Below are 19,722 nucleotides of genomic sequence, written 5' to 3'. Positions count from 1 at the left end.
GTACAGTAGTGTACCCCAGCCATGTGTGTGTTTAGTTAGGGGATGTTTAGTCTGCTTGTTGTAGGACAGTACTGTACAGTAGTGTACCCCAGCCATGTGTGTGTTTAGTTAGGGGATGTTAAGTCTGCTTGTTGTAGGACAGTACTGTACCCCAGCCATGTGTGTGTTTAATTAGGGGATGTTAAGTCTGCTTGTTGTAGGACAGTACTGTACAGTAGTGTACCCCAGCCATGTGTGTGTTTAATTAGGGGATGTTAAGTCTGCTTGTTGTAGGACAGAACTGTACAGTAGTGTACCCCAGCCATGTGTGTGTTTAGGGAGGGGATGTTAAGTCTGCTTGTTGTAGGACAGTACTGTACAGTAGTGTACCCCAGCCATGTGTGTGTTTAGGGAGGGGATGTTAAGTCTGCTTGTTGTAGGACACTACTGTACAGTAGTGTACCCCAGCCATGTGTGTGTTTAGGGAGGGGATGTTTAGTCTGCTTGTTGTAGGACAGTACTGTACAGTAGTGTACCCCAGCCATGTGTGTGTTTAGTTAGGGGATGTTTAGTCTGCTTGTTGTAGGACAGTACTGTACAGTAGTGTACCCCAGCCATGTGTGTGTTTAGGGAGGGGATGTTAAGTCTGCTTGTTGTAGGACACTACTGTACAGTAGTGTACCCCAGCCATGTGTGTGTTTAGTTAGGGGATGTTTAGTCTGCTTGTTGTAGGACACTACTGTACAGTAGTGTACCCCAGCCATGTGTGTGTTTAGTTAGGGGATGTTTAGTCTGCTTGTTGTAGGACACTACTGTACAGTAGTGTACCCCAGCCATGTGTGTGTTTAGGGAGGGGATGTTAACTGCTTGTTGTAGGACAGTACTGTACAGTAGTGTACCCCAGCCATGTGTGTGTTTAGTTAGGGGATGTTTAGTCTGCTTGTTGTAGGACACTACTGTACAGTAGTGTACCCCAGCCATGTGTGTGTTTAGTTAGGGGATGTTTAGTCTGCTTGTTGTAGGACACTACTGTACAGTAGTGTACCCCAGCCATGTGTGTGTTTAGTTAGGGGATGTTTAGTCTGCTTGTTGTAGGACAGTAGTGTACCCCAGCCATGTGTGTGTTTAGGGAGGGGATGTTTAGTCTGCTTGTTGTAGGACAGAACTGTACAGTAGTGTACCCCAGCCATGTGTGTGTTTAGGGAGGGGATGTTAAGTCTGCTTGTTGTAGGACAGTACTGTACAGTACTGTACCCCAGCCATGTGTGTGTTTAGTTAGGGGATGTTAAGTCTGCTTGTTGTAGGACAGTACTGTACAGTACTGTACCCCAGCCATGTGTGTGTTTAGTTAGGGGATGTTAAGTCTGCTTGTTGTAGGACAGTACTGTACCCCAGCCATGTGTGTGTTTAGGGAGGGGATGTTTAGTCTGCTTGTTGTAGGACAGTACTGTACAGTACTGTACCCCAGCCATGTGTGTGTTTAGGGAGGGGATGTTTAGTCTGCTTGTTGTAGGACAGAACTGTACAGTAGTGTACCCCAGCCATGTGTGTGTTTAATTAGGGGATGTTAAGTCTGCTTGTTGTAGGACAGAACTGTACAGTAGTGTACCCCAGCCATGTGTGTGTTTAGGGAGGGGATGTTAAGTCTGCTTGTTGTAGGACAGTACTGTACAGTAGTGTACCCCAGCCATGTGTGTGTTTAGGGAGGGGATGTTAAGTCTGCTTGTTGTAGGACACTACTGTACAGTAGTGTACCCCAGCCATGTGTGTGTTTAGGGAGGGGATGTTAAGTCTGCTTGTTGTAGGACACTACTGTACAGTAGTGTACCCCAGCCATGTGTGTGTTTAGTTAGGGGATGTTTAGTCTGCTTGTTGTAGGACACTACTGTACAGTAGTGTACCCCAGCCATGTGTGTGTTTAGTTAGGGGATGTTTAGTCTGCTTGTTGTAGGACACTACTGTACAGTAGTGTACCCCAGCCATGTGTGTGTTTAGGGAGGGGATGTTAAGTCTGCTTGTTGTAGGACAGTACTGTACAGTAGTGTACCCCAGCCATGTGTGTGTTTAGTTAGGGGATGTTTAGTCTGCTTGTTGTAGGACACTACTGTACAGTAGTGTACCCCAGCCATGTGTGTGTTTAGTTAGGGGATGTTTAGTCTGCTTGTTGTAGGACACTACTGTACAGTAGTGTACCCCAGCCATGTGTGTGTTTAGTTAGGGGATGTTTAGTCTGCTTGTTGTAGGACAGTAGTGTACCCCAGCCATGTGTGTGTTTAGGGAGGGGATGTTTAGTCTGCTTGTTGTAGGACAGAACTGTACAGTAGTGTACCCCAGCCATGTGTGTGTTTAGGGAGGGGATGTTAAGTCTGCTTGTTGTAGGACAGTACTGTACAGTACTGTACCCCAGCCATGTGTGTGTTTAGTTAGGGGATGTTAAGTCTGCTTGTTGTAGGACAGTACTGTACAGTACTGTACCCCAGCCATGTGTGTGTTTAGTTAGGGGATGTTAAGTCTGCTTGTTGTAGGACAGTACTGTACCCCAGCCATGTGTGTGTTTAGGGAGGGGATGTTTAGTCTGCTTGTTGTAGGACAGTACTGTACAGTACTGTACCCCAGCCATGTGTGTGTTTAGGGAGGGGATGTTTAGTCTGCTTGTTGTAGGACAGAACTGTACAGTAGTGTACCCCAGCCATGTGTGTGTTTAATTAGGGGATGTTAAGTCTGCTTGTTGTAGGACAGAACTGTACAGTAGTGTACCCCAGCCATGTGTGTGTTTAGGGAGGGGATGTTAAGTCTGCTTGTTGTAGGACAGTACTGTACAGTAGTGTACCCCAGCCATGTGTGTGTTTAGGGAGGGGATGTTAAGTCTGCTTGTTGTAGGACACTACTGTACAGTAGTGTACCCCAGCCATGTGTGTGTTTAGGGAGGGGATGTTTAGTCTGCTTGTTGTAGGACAGTACTGTACAGTAGTGTACCCCAGCCATGTGTGTGTTTAGTTAGGGGATGTTTAGTCTGCTTGTTGTAGGACAGTACTGTACAGTAGTGTACCCCAGCCATGTGTGTGTTTAGGGAGGGGATGTTAAGTCTGCTTGTTGTAGGACACTACTGTACAGTAGTGTACCCCAGCCATGTGTGTGTTTAGTTAGGGGATGTTTAGTCTGCTTGTTGTAGGACACTACTGTACAGTAGTGTACCCCAGCCATGTGTGTGTTTAGTTAGGGGATGTTTAGTCTGCTTGTTGTAGGACAGTACTGTACAGTACTGTACCCCAGCCATGTGTGTGTTTAGTTAGGGGATGTTTAGTCTGCTTGTTGTAGGACACTACTGTACAGTAGTGTACCCCAGCCATGTGTGTGTTTAGTTAGGGGATGTTTAGTCTGCTTGTTGTAGGACACTACTGTACAGTAGTGTACCCCAGCGATGTGTGTGTTTAGGGAGGGGATGTTTAGTCTGCTTGTTGTAGGACACTACTGTACAGTAGTGTACCCCAGCCATGTGTGTGTTTAGTTAGGGGATGTTTAGTCTGCTTGTTGTAGGACAGTAGTGTACCCCAGCCATGTGTGTGTTTAGGGAGGGGATGTTTAGTCTGCTTGTTGCAGGACAGAACTGTACAGTAGTGTACCCCAGCCATGTGTGTGTTTAGGGAGGGGATGTTAAGTCTGCTTGTTGTAGGACAGTACTGTACAGTAGTGTACCCCAGCCATGTGTGTGTTTAGTTAGGGGATGTTAAGTCTGCTTGTTGTAGGACAGTACTGTACCCCAGCCATGTGTGTGTTTAGTTAGGGGATGTTAAGTCTGCTTGTTGTAGGACACTACTGTACAGTAGTGTACCCCAGCCATGTGTGTGTTTAGTTAGGGGATGTTTAGTCTGCTTGTTGTAGGACAGTACTGTACAGTAGTGTACCCCAGCCATGTGTGTGTTTAGTTAGGGGATGTTAAGTCTGCTTGTTGTAGGACAGAACTGTACAGTAGTGTACCCCAGCCATGTGTGTGTTTAGGGAGGGGATGTTAAGTCTGCTTGTTGTAGGACAGTACTGTACCCCAGCCATGTGTGTGTTTAATTAGGGGATGTTAAGTCTGCTTGTTGTAGGACAGTACTGTACAGTAGTGTACCCCAGCCATGTGTGTGTTTAATTAGGGGATGTTAAGTCTGCTTGTTGTAGGACAGTACTGTACCCCAGCCATGTGTGTGTTTAGTTAGGGGATGTTTAGTCTGCTTGTTGTAGGACAGTACTGTACCCCAGCCATGTGTGTGTTTAGTTAGGGGATGTTTAGTCTGCTTGTTGTAGGACAGTACTGGACAGTAGTGTACCCCAGCCATGTGTGTGTTTAGGGAGGGGATGTTAAGTCTGCTTGTTGTAGGACAGTACTGTACAGTACTGTACCCCAGCCATGTGTGTGTTTAGTTAGGGGATGTTAAGTCTGCTTGTTGTAGGACAGTACTGTACAGTACTGTACCCCAGCCATGTGTGTGTTTAGGGAGGGGATGTTAAGTCTGCTTGTTGTAGGACAGTACTGTACCCCAGACATGTGTGTGTTTAGTTAGGGGATGTTTAGTCTGCTTGTTGTAGGACAGTACTGTACAGTACTGTACCCCAGCCATGTGTGTGTTTAGGGAGGGGATGTTTAGTCTGCTTGTTGTAGGACAGTACTGTACAGTAGTGTACCCCAGCCATGTGTGTGTTTAGGGAGGGGATGTTTAGTCTGCTTGTTGTAGGACAGAACTGTACAGTACTGTACCCCAGCCATGTGTGTGTTTAGGGAGGGGATGTTTAGTCTGCTTGTTGTAGGACAGAACTGTACAGTACTGTACCCCAGCCATGTGTGTGTTTAGGGAGGGGATGTTAAGTCTGCTTGTTGTAGGACAGAACTGTACAGTACTGTACCCCAGCCATGTGTGTGTTTAGTTAGGGGATGTTTAGTCTGCTTGTTGTAGGACAGTACTGTACCCCAGCCATGTGTGTGTTTAGTTAGGGGATGTTTAGTCTGCTTGTTGTAGGACAGTACTGGACAGTACTGTACCCCAGCCATGTGTGTGTTTAGGGAGGGGATGTTAAGTCTGCTTGTTGTAGGACAGTACTGTACAGTACTGTACCCCAGCCATGTGTGTGTTTAGGGAGGGGATGTTAAGTCTGCTTGTTGTAGGACAGTACTGTACAGTACTGTACCCCAGCCATGTGTGTGTTTAGTTAGGGGATGTTAAGTCTGCTTGTTGTAGGACAGTACTGTACAGTACTGTACCCCAGCCATGTGTGTGTTTAGGGAGGGGATGTTAAGTCTGCTTGTTGTAGGACAGTACTGTACCCCAGACATGTGTGTGTTTAGTTAGGGGATGTTTAGTCTGCTTGTTGTAGGACAGTACTGTACAGTACTGTACCCCAGCCATGTGTGTGTTTAGGGAGGGGATGTTTAGTCTGCTTGTTGTAGGACAGTACTGTACAGTAGTGTACCCCAGCCATGTGTGTGTTTAGGGAGGGGATGTTTAGTCTGCTTGTTGTAGGACAGAACTGTACAGTACTGTACCCCAGCCATGTGTGTGTTTAGGGAGGGGATGTTTAGTCTGCTTGTTGTAGGACAGAACTGTACAGTACTGTACCCCAGCCATGTGTGTGTTTAGGGAGGGGATGTTAAGTCTGCTTGTTGTAGGACAGAACTGTACAGTACTGTACCCCAGCCATGTGTGTGTTTAGTTAGGGGATGTTAAGTCTGCTTGTTGTAGGACAGTACTGTACCGTACTGTACCCCAGCCATGTGTGTGTTTAGGGAGGGGATGTTTAGTCTGCTTGTTGTAGGACAGTACTGTACAGTACTGTACCCCAGCCATGTGTGTGTTTAGTTAGGGGATGTTAAGTCTGCTTGTTGTAGGACAGTACTGTACAGTACTGTACCCCAGACATGTGTGTGTTTAGTTAGGGGATGTTTAGTCTGCTTGTTGTAGGACAGTACTGTACAGTAGTGTACCCCAGCCATGTGTGTGTTTAGGGAGGGGATGTTAAGTCTGCTTGTTGTAGGACAGTACTGTACAGTAGTGTACCCCAGCCATGTGTGTGTTTAGGGAGGGGATGTTAAGTCTGCTTGTTGTAGGACTGAACTGTACAGTAGTGTACCCCAGCCATGTGTGTGTTTAGTTAGGGGATGTTTAGTCTGCTTGTTGTAGGACAGTACTGTACAGTAGTGTACCCCAGCCATGTGTGTGTTTAGTTAGGGGATGTTAAGTCTGCTTGTTGTAGGACAGTACTGTACAGTAGTGTACCCCAGCCATGTGTGTGTTTAGTTAGGGGATGTTTAGTCTGCTTGTTGTAGGACAGTACTGTACAGTAGTGTACCCCAGCCATGTGTGTGTTTAGTTAGGGGATGTTATCTGCTTGTTGTAGGACAGTACTGTACCCCAGCCATGTGTGTGTTTAGTTAGGGGATGTTAAGTCTGCTTGTTGTAGGACACTACTGTACAGTAGTGTACCCCAGCCATGTGTGTGTTTAGTTAGGGGATGTTAAGTCTGCTTGTTGTAGGACAGTACTGTACAGTACTGTACCCCAGCCATGTGTGTGTTTAGGGAGGGGATGTTTAGTCTGCTTGTTGTAGGACAGTACTGTACAGTACTGTACCCCAGCCATGTGTGTGTTTAGTTAGGGGATGTTAAGTCTGCTTGTTGTAGGACAGTACTGTACAGTACTGTACCCCAGACATGTGTGTGTTTAGTTAGGGGATGTTTAGTCTGCTTGTTGTAGGACAGTACTGTACAGTAGTGTACCCCAGCCATGTGTGTGTTTAGGGAGGGGATGTTAAGTCTGCTTGTTGTAGGACAGTACTGTACAGTAGTGTACCCCAGCCATGTGTGTGTTTAGGGAGGGGATGTTAAGTCTGCTTGTTGTAGGACAGAACTGTACAGTAGTGTACCCCAGCCATGTGTGTGTTTAGTTAGGGGATGTTTAGTCTGCTTGTTGTAGGACAGTACTGTACAGTAGTGTACCCCAGCCATGTGTGTGTTTAGTTAGGGGATGTTAAGTCTGCTTGTTGTAGGACAGTACTGTACAGTAGTGTACCCCAGCCATGTGTGTGTTTAGTTAGGGGATGTTTAGTCTGCTTGTTGTAGGACAGTACTGTACAGTAGTGTACCCCAGCCATGTGTGTGTTTAGTTAGGGGATGTTAAGTCTGCTTGTTGTAGGACAGTACTGTACCCCAGCCATGTGTGTGTTTAGTTAGGGGATGTTAAGTCTGCTTGTTGTAGGACACTACTGTACAGTAGTGTACCCCAGCCATGTGTGTGTTTAGTTAGGGGATGTTAAGTCTGCTTGTTGTAGGACAGTACTGTACCCCAGCCATGTGTGTGTTTAGTTAGGGGATGTTAAGTCTGCTTGTTGTAGGACAGTACTGCACAGTACTGTACCCCAGCCATGTGTGTGTTTAGGGAGGGGATGTTTAGTCTGCTTGTTGTAGGACAGAACTGTACAGTACTGTACCCCAGCCATGTGTGTGTTTAGGGAGGGGATGTTTAGTCTGCTTGTTGTAGGACAGAACTGTACAGTACTGTACCCCAGCCATGTGTGTGTTTAGTTAGGGGATGTTAAGTCTGCTTGTTGTAGGACAGTACTGTACCCCAGCCATGTGTGTGTTTAGGGAGGGGATGTTAAGTCTGCTTGTTGTAGGACAGTACTGTACCCCAGCCATGTGTGTGTTTAGGGAGGGGATGTTAAGTCTGCTTGTTGTAGGACAGAACTGTACAGTACTGTACCCCAGCCATGTGTGTGTTTAGGGAGGGGATGTTAAGTCTGCTTGTTGTAGGACAGTACTGTACAGTAGTGTACCCCAGCCATGTGTGTGTTTAGGGAGGGGATGTTAAGTCTGCTTGTTGTAGGACAGTACTGTACAGTACTGTACCCCAGCCATGTGTGTGTTTAGGGAGGGGATGTTTAGTCTGCTTGTTGTAGGACAGTACTGTACCCCAGACATGTGTGTGTTTAGTTAGGGGATGTTAAGTCTGCTTGTTGTAGGACAGTACTGTACAGTACTGTACCCCAGCCATGTGTGTGTTTAGGGAGGGGATGTTTAGTCTGCTTGTTGTAGGACAGAACTGTACAGTACTGTACCCCAGCCATGTGTGTGTTTAGGGAGGGGATGTTTAGTCTGCTTGTTGTAGGACAGAACTGTACAGTACTGTACCCCAGCCATGTGTGTGTTTAGTTAGGGGATGTTAAGTCTGCTTGTTGTAGGACAGAACTGTACAGTACTGTACCCCAGCCATGTGTGTGTTTAGTTAGGGGATTTTAAGTCTGCTTGTTGTAGGACAGTACTGTACAGTACTGTACCCCAGCCATGTGTGTGTTTAGGGAGGGGATGTTTAGTCTGCTTGTTGTAGGACAGTACTGTACAGTACTGTACCCCAGCCATGTGTGTGTTTAGTTAGGGGATGTTAAGTCTGCTTGTTGTAGGACAGTACTGTACAGTACTGTACCCCAGACATGTGTGTGTTTAGTTAGGGGATGTTTAGTCTGCTTGTTGTAGGACAGTACTGTACAGTAGTGTACCCCAGCCATGTGTGTGTTTAGGGAGGGGATGTTAAGTCTGCTTGTTGTAGGACAGTACTGTACAGTAGTGTACCCCAGCCATGTGTGTGTTTAGGGAGGGGATGTTAAGTCTGCTTGTTGTAGGACAGTACTGTACAGTAGTGTACCCCAGCCATGTGTGTGTTTAGGGAGGGGATGTTTAGTCTGCTTGTTGTAGGACAGTACTGTACAGTAGTGTACCCCAGCCATGTGTGTGTTTAGTTAGGGGATGTTTAGTCTGCTTGTTGTAGGACAGTACTGTACAGTAGTGTACCCCAGCCATGTGTGTGTTTAGGGAGGGGATGTTAAGTCTGCTTGTTGTAGGACACTACTGTACAGTAGTGTACCCCAGCCATGTGTGTGTTTAGTTAGGGGATGTTTAGTCTGCTTGTTGTAGGACACTACTGTACAGTAGTGTACCCCAGCCATGTGTGTGTTTAGTTAGGGGATGTTTAGTCTGCTTGTTGTAGGACACTACTGTACAGTAGTGTACCCCAGCCATGTGTGTGTTTAGGGAGGGGATGTTAAGTCTGCTTGTTGTAGGACAGTACTGTACAGTAGTGTACCCCAGCCATGTGTGTGTTTAGTTAGGGGATGTTTAGTCTGCTTGTTGTAGGACACTACTGTACAGTAGTGTACCCCAGCCATGTGTGTGTTTAGTTAGGGGATGTTTAGTCTGCTTGTTGTAGGACACTACTGTACAGTAGTGTACCCCAGCCATGTGTGTGTTTAGTTAGGGGATGTTTAGTCTGCTTGTTGTAGGACAGTAGTGTACCCCAGCCATGTGTGTGTTTAGGGAGGGGATGTTTAGTCTGCTTGTTGTAGGACAGAACTGTACAGTAGTGTACCCCAGCCATGTGTGTGTTTAGGGAGGGGATGTTAAGTCTGCTTGTTGTAGGACAGTACTGTACAGTACTGTACCCCAGCCATGTGTGTGTTTAGTTAGGGGATGTTAAGTCTGCTTGTTGTAGGACAGTACTGTACAGTACTGTACCCCAGCCATGTGTGTGTTTAGTTAGGGGATGTTAAGTCTGCTTGTTGTAGGACAGTACTGTACCCCAGCCATGTGTGTGTTTAGGGAGGGGATGTTTAGTCTGCTTGTTGTAGGACAGTACTGTACAGTACTGTACCCCAGCCATGTGTGTGTTTAGGGAGGGGATGTTTAGTCTGCTTGTTGTAGGACAGAACTGTACAGTAGTGTACCCCAGCCATGTGTGTGTTTAATTAGGGGATGTTAAGTCTGCTTGTTGTAGGACAGAACTGTACAGTAGTGTACCCCAGCCATGTGTGTGTTTAGGGAGGGGATGTTAAGTCTGCTTGTTGTAGGACAGTACTGTACAGTAGTGTACCCCAGCCATGTGTGTGTTTAGGGAGGGGATGTTAAGTCTGCTTGTTGTAGGACACTACTGTACAGTAGTGTACCCCAGCCATGTGTGTGTTTAGGGAGGGGATGTTTAGTCTGCTTGTTGTAGGACAGTACTGTACAGTAGTGTACCCCAGCCATGTGTGTGTTTAGTTAGGGGATGTTTAGTCTGCTTGTTGTAGGACAGTACTGTACAGTAGTGTACCCCAGCCATGTGTGTGTTTAGGGAGGGGATGTTAAGTCTGCTTGTTGTAGGACACTACTGTACAGTAGTGTACCCCAGCCATGTGTGTGTTTAGTTAGGGGATGTTTAGTCTGCTTGTTGTAGGACACTACTGTACAGTAGTGTACCCCAGCCATGTGTGTGTTTAGTTAGGGGATGTTTAGTCTGCTTGTTGTAGGACACTACTGTACAGTAGTGTACCCCAGCCATGTGTGTGTTTAGGGAGGGGATGTTAAGTCTGCTTGTTGTAGGACAGTACTGTACAGTAGTGTACCCCAGCCATGTGTGTGTTTAGTTAGGGGATGTTTAGTCTGCTTGTTGTAGGACACTACTGTACAGTAGTGTACCCCAGCCATGTGTGTGTTTAGTTAGGGGATGTTTAGTCTGCTTGTTGTAGGACACTACTGTACAGTAGTGTACCCCAGCCATGTGTGTGTTTAGTTAGGGGATGTTTAGTCTGCTTGTTGTAGGACAGTAGTGTACCCCAGCCATGTGTGTGTTTAGGGAGGGGATGTTTAGTCTGCTTGTTGTAGGACAGAACTGTACAGTAGTGTACCCCAGCCATGTGTGTGTTTAGGGAGGGGATGTTAAGTCTGCTTGTTGTAGGACAGTACTGTACAGTACTGTACCCCAGCCATGTGTGTGTTTAGTTAGGGGATGTTTAGTCTGCTTGTTGTAGGACACTACTGTACAGTAGTGTACCCCAGCCATGTGTGTGTTTAGTTAGGGGATGTTTAGTCTGCTTGTTGTAGGACACTACTGTACAGTAGTGTACCCCAGCGATGTGTGTGTTTAGGGAGGGGATGTTTAGTCTGCTTGTTGTAGGACACTACTGTACAGTAGTGTACCCCAGCCATGTGTGTGTTTAGTTAGGGGATGTTTAGTCTGCTTGTTGTAGGACAGTAGTGTACCCCAGCCATGTGTGTGTTTAGGGAGGGGATGTTTAGTCTGCTTGTTGCAGGACAGAACTGTACAGTAGTGTACCCCAGCCATGTGTGTGTTTAGGGAGGGGATGTTAAGTCTGCTTGTTGTAGGACAGTACTGTACAGTAGTGTACCCCAGCCATGTGTGTGTTTAGTTAGGGGATGTTAAGTCTGCTTGTTGTAGGACAGTACTGTACCCCAGCCATGTGTGTGTTTAGTTAGGGGATGTTAAGTCTGCTTGTTGTAGGACACTACTGTACAGTAGTGTACCCCAGCCATGTGTGTGTTTAGTTAGGGGATGTTTAGTCTGCTTGTTGTAGGACAGTACTGTACAGTAGTGTACCCCAGCCATGTGTGTGTTTAGTTAGGGGATGTTAAGTCTGCTTGTTGTAGGACAGAACTGTACAGTAGTGTACCCCAGCCATGTGTGTGTTTAGGGAGGGGATGTTAAGTCTGCTTGTTGTAGGACAGTACTGTACCCCAGCCATGTGTGTGTTTAATTAGGGGATGTTAAGTCTGCTTGTTGTAGGACAGTACTGTACAGTAGTGTACCCCAGCCATGTGTGTGTTTAATTAGGGGATGTTAAGTCTGCTTGTTGTAGGACAGAACTGTACAGTAGTGTACCCCAGCCACGTGTGTGTTTAGGGAGGGGATGTTAAGTCTGCTTGTTGTAGGACAGTACTGTACAGTAGTGTACCACAGCCATGTTTGTGTTTAGGGAGGGAATGTTAAGTCTGCTTGTTGTAGGACACTACTGTACAGTAGTGTACCCCAGCCATGTGTGTGTTTAGGGAGGGGATGTTTAGTCTGCTTGTTGTAGGACAGTACTGTACAGTAGTGTACCCCAGCCATGTGTGTGTTTAGTTAGGGGATGTTTAGTCTGCTTGTTGTAGGACAGTACTGTACAGTAGTGTACCCCAGCCATGTGTGTGTTTAGGGAGGGGATGTTAAGTCTGCTTGTTGTAGGACAGTACTGTACAGTAGTGTACCCCAGCCATGTGTGTGTTTAGTTAGGGGATGTTTAGTCTGCTTGTTGTAGGACACTACTGTACAGTAGTGTACCCCAGCCATGTGTGTGTTTAGTTAGGGGATGTTTAGTCTGCTTGTTGTAGGACACTACTGTACAGTAGTGTACCCCAGCCATGTGTGTGTTTAGGGAGGGGATGTTAAGTCTGCTTGTTGTAGGACAGTACTGTACAGTAGTGTACCCCAGCCATGTGTGTGTTTAGTTAGGGGATGTTTAGTCTGCTTGTTGTAGGACACTACTGTACAGTAGTGTACCCCAGCCATGTGTGTGTTTAGTTAGGGGATGTTTAGTCTGCTTGTTGTAGGACACTACTGTACAGTAGTGTACCCCAGCCATGTGTGTGTTTAGTTAGGGGATGTTTAGTCTGCTTGTTGTAGGACACTACTGTACAGTAGTGTACCCCAGCGATGTGTGTGTTTAGGGAGGGGATGTTTAGTCTGCTTGTTGTAGGACACTACTGTACAGTAGTGTACCCCAGCCATGTGTGTGTTTAGTTAGGGGATGTTTAGTCTGCTTGTTGTAGGACAGTAGTGTACCCCAGCCATGTGTGTGTTTAGGGAGGGGATGTTTAGTCTGCTTGTTGCAGGACAGAACTGTACAGTAGTGTACCCCAGCCATGTGTGTGTTTAGGGAGGGGATGTTAAGTCTGCTTGTTGTAGGACAGTACTGTACAGTAGTGTACCCCAGCCATGTGTGTGTTTAGTTAGGGGATGTTAAGTCTGCTTGTTGTAGGACAGTACTGTACCCCAGCCATGTGTGTGTTTAGTTAGGGGATGTTAAGTCTGCTTGTTGTAGGACACTACTGTACAGTAGTGTACCCCAGCCATGTGTGTGTTTAGTTAGGGGATGTTTAGTCTGCTTGTTGTAGGACAGTACTGTACAGTAGTGTACCCCAGCCATGTGTGTGTTTAGTTAGGGGATGTTAAGTCTGCTTGTTGTAGGACAGAACTGTACAGTAGTGTACCCCAGCCATGTGTGTGTTTAGGGAGGGGATGTTAAGTCTGCTTGTTGTAGGACAGTACTGTACCCCAGCCATGTGTGTGTTTAATTAGGGGATGTTAAGTCTGCTTGTTGTAGGACAGTACTGTACAGTAGTGTACCCCAGCCATGTGTGTGTTTAATTAGGGGATGTTAAGTCTGCTTGTTGTAGGACAGAACTGTACAGTAGTGTACCCCAGCCACGTGTGTGTTTAGGGAGGGGATGTTAAGTCTGCTTGTTGTAGGACAGTACTGTACAGTAGTGTACCACAGCCATGTTTGTGTTTAGGGAGGGAATGTTAAGTCTGCTTGTTGTAGGACACTACTGTACAGTAGTGTACCCCAGCCATGTGTGTGTTTAGGGAGGGGATGTTTAGTCTGCTTGTTGTAGGACAGTACTGTACAGTAGTGTACCCCAGCCATGTGTGTGTTTAGTTAGGGGATGTTTAGTCTGCTTGTTGTAGGACAGTACTGTACAGTAGTGTACCCCAGCCATGTGTGTGTTTAGGGAGGGGATGTTAAGTCTGCTTGTTGTAGGACAGTACTGTACAGTAGTGTACCCCAGCCATGTGTGTGTTTAGTTAGGGGATGTTTAGTCTGCTTGTTGTAGGACACTACTGTACAGTAGTGTACCCCAGCCATGTGTGTGTTTAGTTAGGGGATGTTTAGTCTGCTTGTTGTAGGACACTACTGTACAGTAGTGTACCCCAGCCATGTGTGTGTTTAGGGAGGGGATGTTAAGTCTGCTTGTTGTAGGACAGTACTGTACAGTAGTGTACCCCAGCCATGTGTGTGTTTAGTTAGGGGATGTTTAGTCTGCTTGTTGTAGGACACTACTGTACAGTAGTGTACCCCAGCCATGTGTGTGTTTAGTTAGGGGATGTTTAGTCTGCTTGTTGTAGGACACTACTGTACAGTAGTGTACCCCAGCCATGTGTGTGTTTAGGGAGGGGATGTTTAGTCTGCTTGTTGTAGGACACTACTGTACAGTAGTGTACCCCAGCCATGTGTGTGTTTAGTTAGGGGATGTTTAGTCTGCTTGTTGTAGGACAGTAGTGTACCCCAGCCATGTGTGTGTTTAGGGAGGGGATGTTTAGTCTGCTTGTTGTAGGACAGAACTGTACAGTAGTGTACCCCAGCCATGTGTGTGTTTAGGGAGGGGATGTTAAGTCTGCTTGTTGTAGGACAGTACTGTACAGTACTGTACCCCAGCCATGTGTGTGTTTAGTTAGGGGATGTTTAGTCTGCTTGTTGTAGGACACTACTGTACAGTAGTGTACCCCAGCCATGTGTGTGTTTAGTTAGGGGATGTTTAGTCTGCTTGTTGTAGGACACTACTGTACAGTAGTGTACCCCAGCCATGTGTGTGTTTAGGGAGGGGATGTTTAGTCTGCTTGTTGTAGGACACTACTGTACAGTAGTGTACCCCAGCCATGTGTGTGTTTAGTTAGTGGATGTTTAGTCTGCTTGTTGTAGGACAGTAGTGTACCCCAGCCATGTGTGTGTTTAGGGAGGGGATGTTTAGTCTGCTTGTTGTAGGACAGAACTGTACAGTAGTGTACCCCAGCCATGTGTGTGTTTAGGGAGGGGATGTTAAGTCTGCTTGTTGTAGGACAGTACTGTACAGTACTGTACCCCAGCCATGTGTGTGTTTAGTTAGGGGATGTTTAGTCTGCTTGTTGTAGGACAGAACTGTACCCCAGCCATGTGTGTGTTTAGGGAGGGGATGTTAAGTCTGCTTGTTGTAGGACAGTAGTGTACCCCAGCCATGTGTGTGTTTAGGGAGGGGATGTTTAGTCTGCTTGTTGTAGGACACTACTGTACAGTAGTGTACCCCAGCCATGTGTGTGTTTAGTTAGGGGATGTTTAGTCTGCTTGTTGTAGGACACTACTGTACAGTAGTGTACCCCAGCCATGTGTGTGTTTAGGGAGGGGATGTTTAGTCTGCTTGTTGTAGGACACTACTGTACAGTAGTGTACCCCAGCCATGTGTGTGTTTAGTTAGGGGATGTTTAGTCTGCTTGTTGTAGGACACTACTGTACAGTAGTGTACCCCAGCCATGTGTGTGTTTAGGGAGGGGATGTTTAGTCTGCTTGTTGTAGGACACTACTGTACAGTAGTGTACCCCAGCCATGTGTGTGTTTAGGGAGGGGATGTTTAGTCTGCTTGTTGTAGGACAGTACTGTACCCCAGCCATGTGTGTGTTTAGTTAGGGGATGTTAAGTCTGCTTGTTGTAGGACAGTAGTGTACCCCAGCCATGTGTGTGTTTAGGGAGGGGATGTTTAGTCTGCTTGTTGTAGGACAGTACTGTACAGTACTGTACCCCAGCCATGTGTGTGTTTAGGGAGGGGATGTTAAGTCTGCTTGTTGTAGGGCAGTACTGTACAGTAGTGTACCCCAGCCATGTGTGTGTTTAGTTAGGGGATGTTATTAAGTCTGCTTGTTGTAGGACACTACTGTACCCCAGCCATGTGTGTGTTTAGTTAGGGGATGTTAATTCTGCTTGTTGTTGTACAGTCCTGTACCCCAGCCATGTGTGTGTTTCTCTGTGTGTCGTCCCCCTTCATCCATTCTTCACCTGTTCCTGGGTCTGCTGCCGTTGCTGGGCTGCCTCCTACCAGAGTCTGTAGGGAGGGCAGAGCAGTCCAGCTCAGCTGTTATGTACTCAGCCCCCGCCAGGCCCCGGGCGTGGCTTGACATGGGCAACACCCACAGCCACTGCAGGCTCCTCCTGCCTGTACCTCTCCGCCTCGACCAGCCCCCAGAGACCACCACCACCACCTCACAGCCAGGCCCAAAGCAGCCAGGCAGCTGGGGAAATATCAACAGAAGACAACATGGTCAATACAACAATAACAGGCCACTACAGAGAAGAAGTCAGTAAAGGACAGGGTAATGTTCATAAGGCACAACACAGAAGAAACACTGAGAAAGAGAAAGTAGAAAACTATCTGAACTTGTACAATATTAAAAGTTTTTTTTTTCTTTGTTGCAACACATTTTGTTATGATGTGTGCACTAATGAACACAACCCAGCTTCAATAAAGGACATGTTCAACTCAATAGAGGACAGCACCAACAAGGTTGAGTTCATGTGGATGACCATGTACATGTTGAGTGTTTGTGTGTTTGTGAGTGAATTAATGAACAATGGAGGAGCATCCTAAGCTGGATGCCTGGCTGGCCACAATGTAAAGTTTGCAGAAGCAGTACACACACACACACACAACTTACCCATTGAGTGGATTCAACACCATGGAGTTAGTGAGAGCCACACAAATGGACACAACCACAAAACCAGGCCATGCAGCTAGTAGACCTAAGATAAATACCTTGACGACTGAAGGAGCAGGAAAGGGATGGAAAGGTGCCACCACTGTCACTCTCCACTTAGAAGAGCAAATGAATGGGAACTGTACAGTAGTAAGCTGGACTGTTCTTCCATTCTTCCACGCTGCTGTTGATGATGGCTTTAAAACCTCTTCAGGATCGGTGGGTCGATTGAGCTAAAGTAGGCTAATGCGATTAACATGAGATTGAAGGTAACGAGAACATTTCCCAGGACATAGACATATCTGATGTTGGCAGAAAGCTTAAATTCTTGTTATTCTAACTGCACTGTCCAATTTACAGTAGCTATTACAGTGAAAGAATACCATGCTATTGTTTGAGGAGAGTGCACAGTTTTGAACTTGATTATTAATAAACAAATGAGGCACAGTTGGGCAGTCTTGATACAACATATGAACAGAAATGCAATCATTCATTTGCTCAGCTATAAAGTTTGCACATACACTGCTACCATCTAGTGGCCAAAACGTAAATTGATTCTGGGCTGGAATAATACATTATGGCCTTTCACTTGCATTTCAAAGATGATGGTACAGAAAGTTCAACGTTTTTCTGTAATTATATTTTACCAGATCTAATGTTTTGTATTATCCTACATTCATCAGGTGTATCCAGAATTGCCTCAGACATGAGAAACTATCAGAGTCATGAGCACGTTTCATGTAAATTCACGCACACGGTTTAATATTTTTGGAGCATGTTTTATAATTTATTAGCTCTTTTTATAAATCATGATCATGTTTAATATAAATTCATGCACACATTTGAGTAATTAATTAGTATGTTTTATAATTTGTGAACTCATTTTATAAATCATAAGCACGTTATATTACTCGTGTTGAAAATACAAATCTCAGTCAATGTCACCTCCAGGGCTCTGTAGTTTACACATTGTTTTGGTTGTTGATTTAAAAAATAGATATTTGAAAAGCTTTTATTTTTCTCTCAACTAAAGATACTGTTAAAACAAGTTAAAAACAACAACAATTAAGTTTAATATTTCAAGTTTATTTGTCAAAGATTCCTGTAATCAGATTGTGTTTGTTGTAAATATATTTTTTGAAAATTAACTTGAAAAATATATATTTTTTAAGCTCCTTTTCATGTTCATCATAGTTTAAAAGGCAAAACCGACCCTAGATCAGCACTCCTACTCTAATTTACGACTCTACCCTAGCATGGCTCTACCAACTGCTGGGACTACCGATATGATCCTGGGTAGTTTGGTTCCTGGATGCCGATTGGTTGAAACAACATTTCAGAAGTATGTACCGTATATCAGACAAAAAACCACCATTGCTCATCATGCATTGCTGTGATAAGGTGCGTCTAGGTGACAGGTGTAGGAGTCAGGCGCAGGAGAGCAGGGATGCCTGAGAAGCGTGCTTTTATAAGACCGTCCACCAACACTGGAATGGCACAATCGAAAAGGACAACGCCCTCGTAATAGAGAATCCGTGCAAATGCACGGAGGAACAAACACAGTTCTGACACTATATACACTTACGTAACCGTGAAAACAAATAACACTGAGCACATCAAATAAAAAGACTAATCCCGCACAAACTTAGGCAGGCAACAGGTTACCCTTATACACACAGAAATTAATGTAAATGAAACCAGGTGTGAAAAAGAACCAAAGACAAAACAAACAGAAAAGGAAAAATGGATCGTTGGGGAGAGGAGTTACCTTCTTTAGAAGTCGTGACCATTGCTCTGATCATTTTGAAAAGTTTGCCGCCAAAAATGTATTTTCCTATGAATGAAGTCGCACAAAATGTGTGTATTTTGCAAAAAATTTAATCGCTAAAAAAGGAGTGTCTTTTCCCATGAATTAATCCACACAAAAACGCAAAAAAACATGAAATCTGCTGAAATAGTTTTTGTTCATATTTGCACAAATGGAGTGTGAGATTGTGTTGGTATATCAGACAATAAAGCACGGGTATGACGCAAAAATACTTTTTTACTTTTCTATTGATGTTGGTAGCCAGTTTATAATAGCAATAAGGCATCTCAGGGGTTTGTGGTTTATGGCCAATATACCACTGCTAACGGCTGTATACAGGAACTCTGCGTTGTGTCGTGCTTAAGAACAGTCCTTAGCCGTGGTACAGTATATAGGCCAATATACCACTGCTAACGGCTGTATCCAGGAACTCTGCGTTGTGTCGTGCTTAAGAACAGTCCTTAGCCGTGGTACAGTATATAGGCCAATATACCACTGCTAACGGCTGTATCCAGGAACTCTGCGTTGTGTCGTGCTTAAGAACAGTCCTTAGCCGTGGTACAGTATATAGGCCAATATACCACAGCTAAGGGCTGTATACAGGAACTCTGCGTTGTGTTGTGCTTAAGAACAGTCCTTAGCCGTGGTACAGCATATAGGCCAATATACCACACCCCCTCGGACCTTATTGCTTAATTATACCACTTAGTTATTATATACGGGTCCAGATATACAAGGTCTTCTTGGTTCTGGGTTTGTTGTTTTCAGTTCTTGGTTCTGGGTTTGTCAGGTCTTCTTGGTTCTGGGTTTGTTGTGTTCAGGTCTTCTTGGTTCTGGGTTTGTTGTGTTCAGTTATTGGTTATGGGTTTGTCAGGTCTTCTTGGTTCTGGGTTTGTTGTGTTCAGGTCTTCTTGGTTCTGGGTTTGTCAGGTCTTCTTGGTTCTGGGTTTGTTGTTTTCAGTTCTTGGTTCTGGGTTTGTCAGGTCTTCTTGGTTCTGGGTTTGTTGTTTTCAGTTCTTGGTTCTGGGTTTGTCAGGTCTTCTTGGTTCTGGGTTTGTTGTTTTCAGTTCTTGGTTCTGGGTTTGTTGTTTTCAGTTCTTCTTGGTTCTGGGTTTGTTGTGTTCAGGTCTTCTTGGTTCTGGGTTTGTTGTTTTCAGTTCTTGTTTCTGGGTTTGTCAGGTCTTCTTTGTTCTGGGTTTGTTGTTTTCAGTTCTTGGTTCTGGGTTTGTCAGGTCTTCTTGGTTCTGGGTTTGTTGTTTTCAGTTCTTGGTTTTGGGTTTGTTGTTTTCACTTCTTGGTTCTGGGTTTGTTGTTTTCAGTTCTTGGTTCTGGGTTTGTCAGGTCTTCTTGGTTCTGGGTTTGTTGTTTTCAGTTCTTCTTGGTTCTGGGTTTGTTGTGTTCAGGTCTTCTTGGTTCAGGGTTTATTGACTGTACTGTAGAGAACAGAGGAGTCCTCCTCAGCTGCTTGTGTTGCTGCAGGTCTGAAGAGAGATACAAAAATGAAACAAAGACAGTGTACCAAATGGTGGCACCCTATAGGGCTCTGTCTAAAGTAGTGCACTAAATAGGGAATAGGGTGCCATTTGGAACAGAAGAACAG

The sequence above is a fragment of the Oncorhynchus masou genome, chromosome 5, assembly GCF_036934945.1.
Source record: "Oncorhynchus masou masou isolate Uvic2021 chromosome 5, UVic_Omas_1.1, whole genome shotgun sequence".
NCBI lineage: Eukaryota > Metazoa > Chordata > Actinopteri > Salmoniformes > Salmonidae > Oncorhynchus > Oncorhynchus masou.
The sequence above is the reverse complement of the archived record's forward strand: the minus strand, read 5'-3'. Positions refer to the sequence as shown.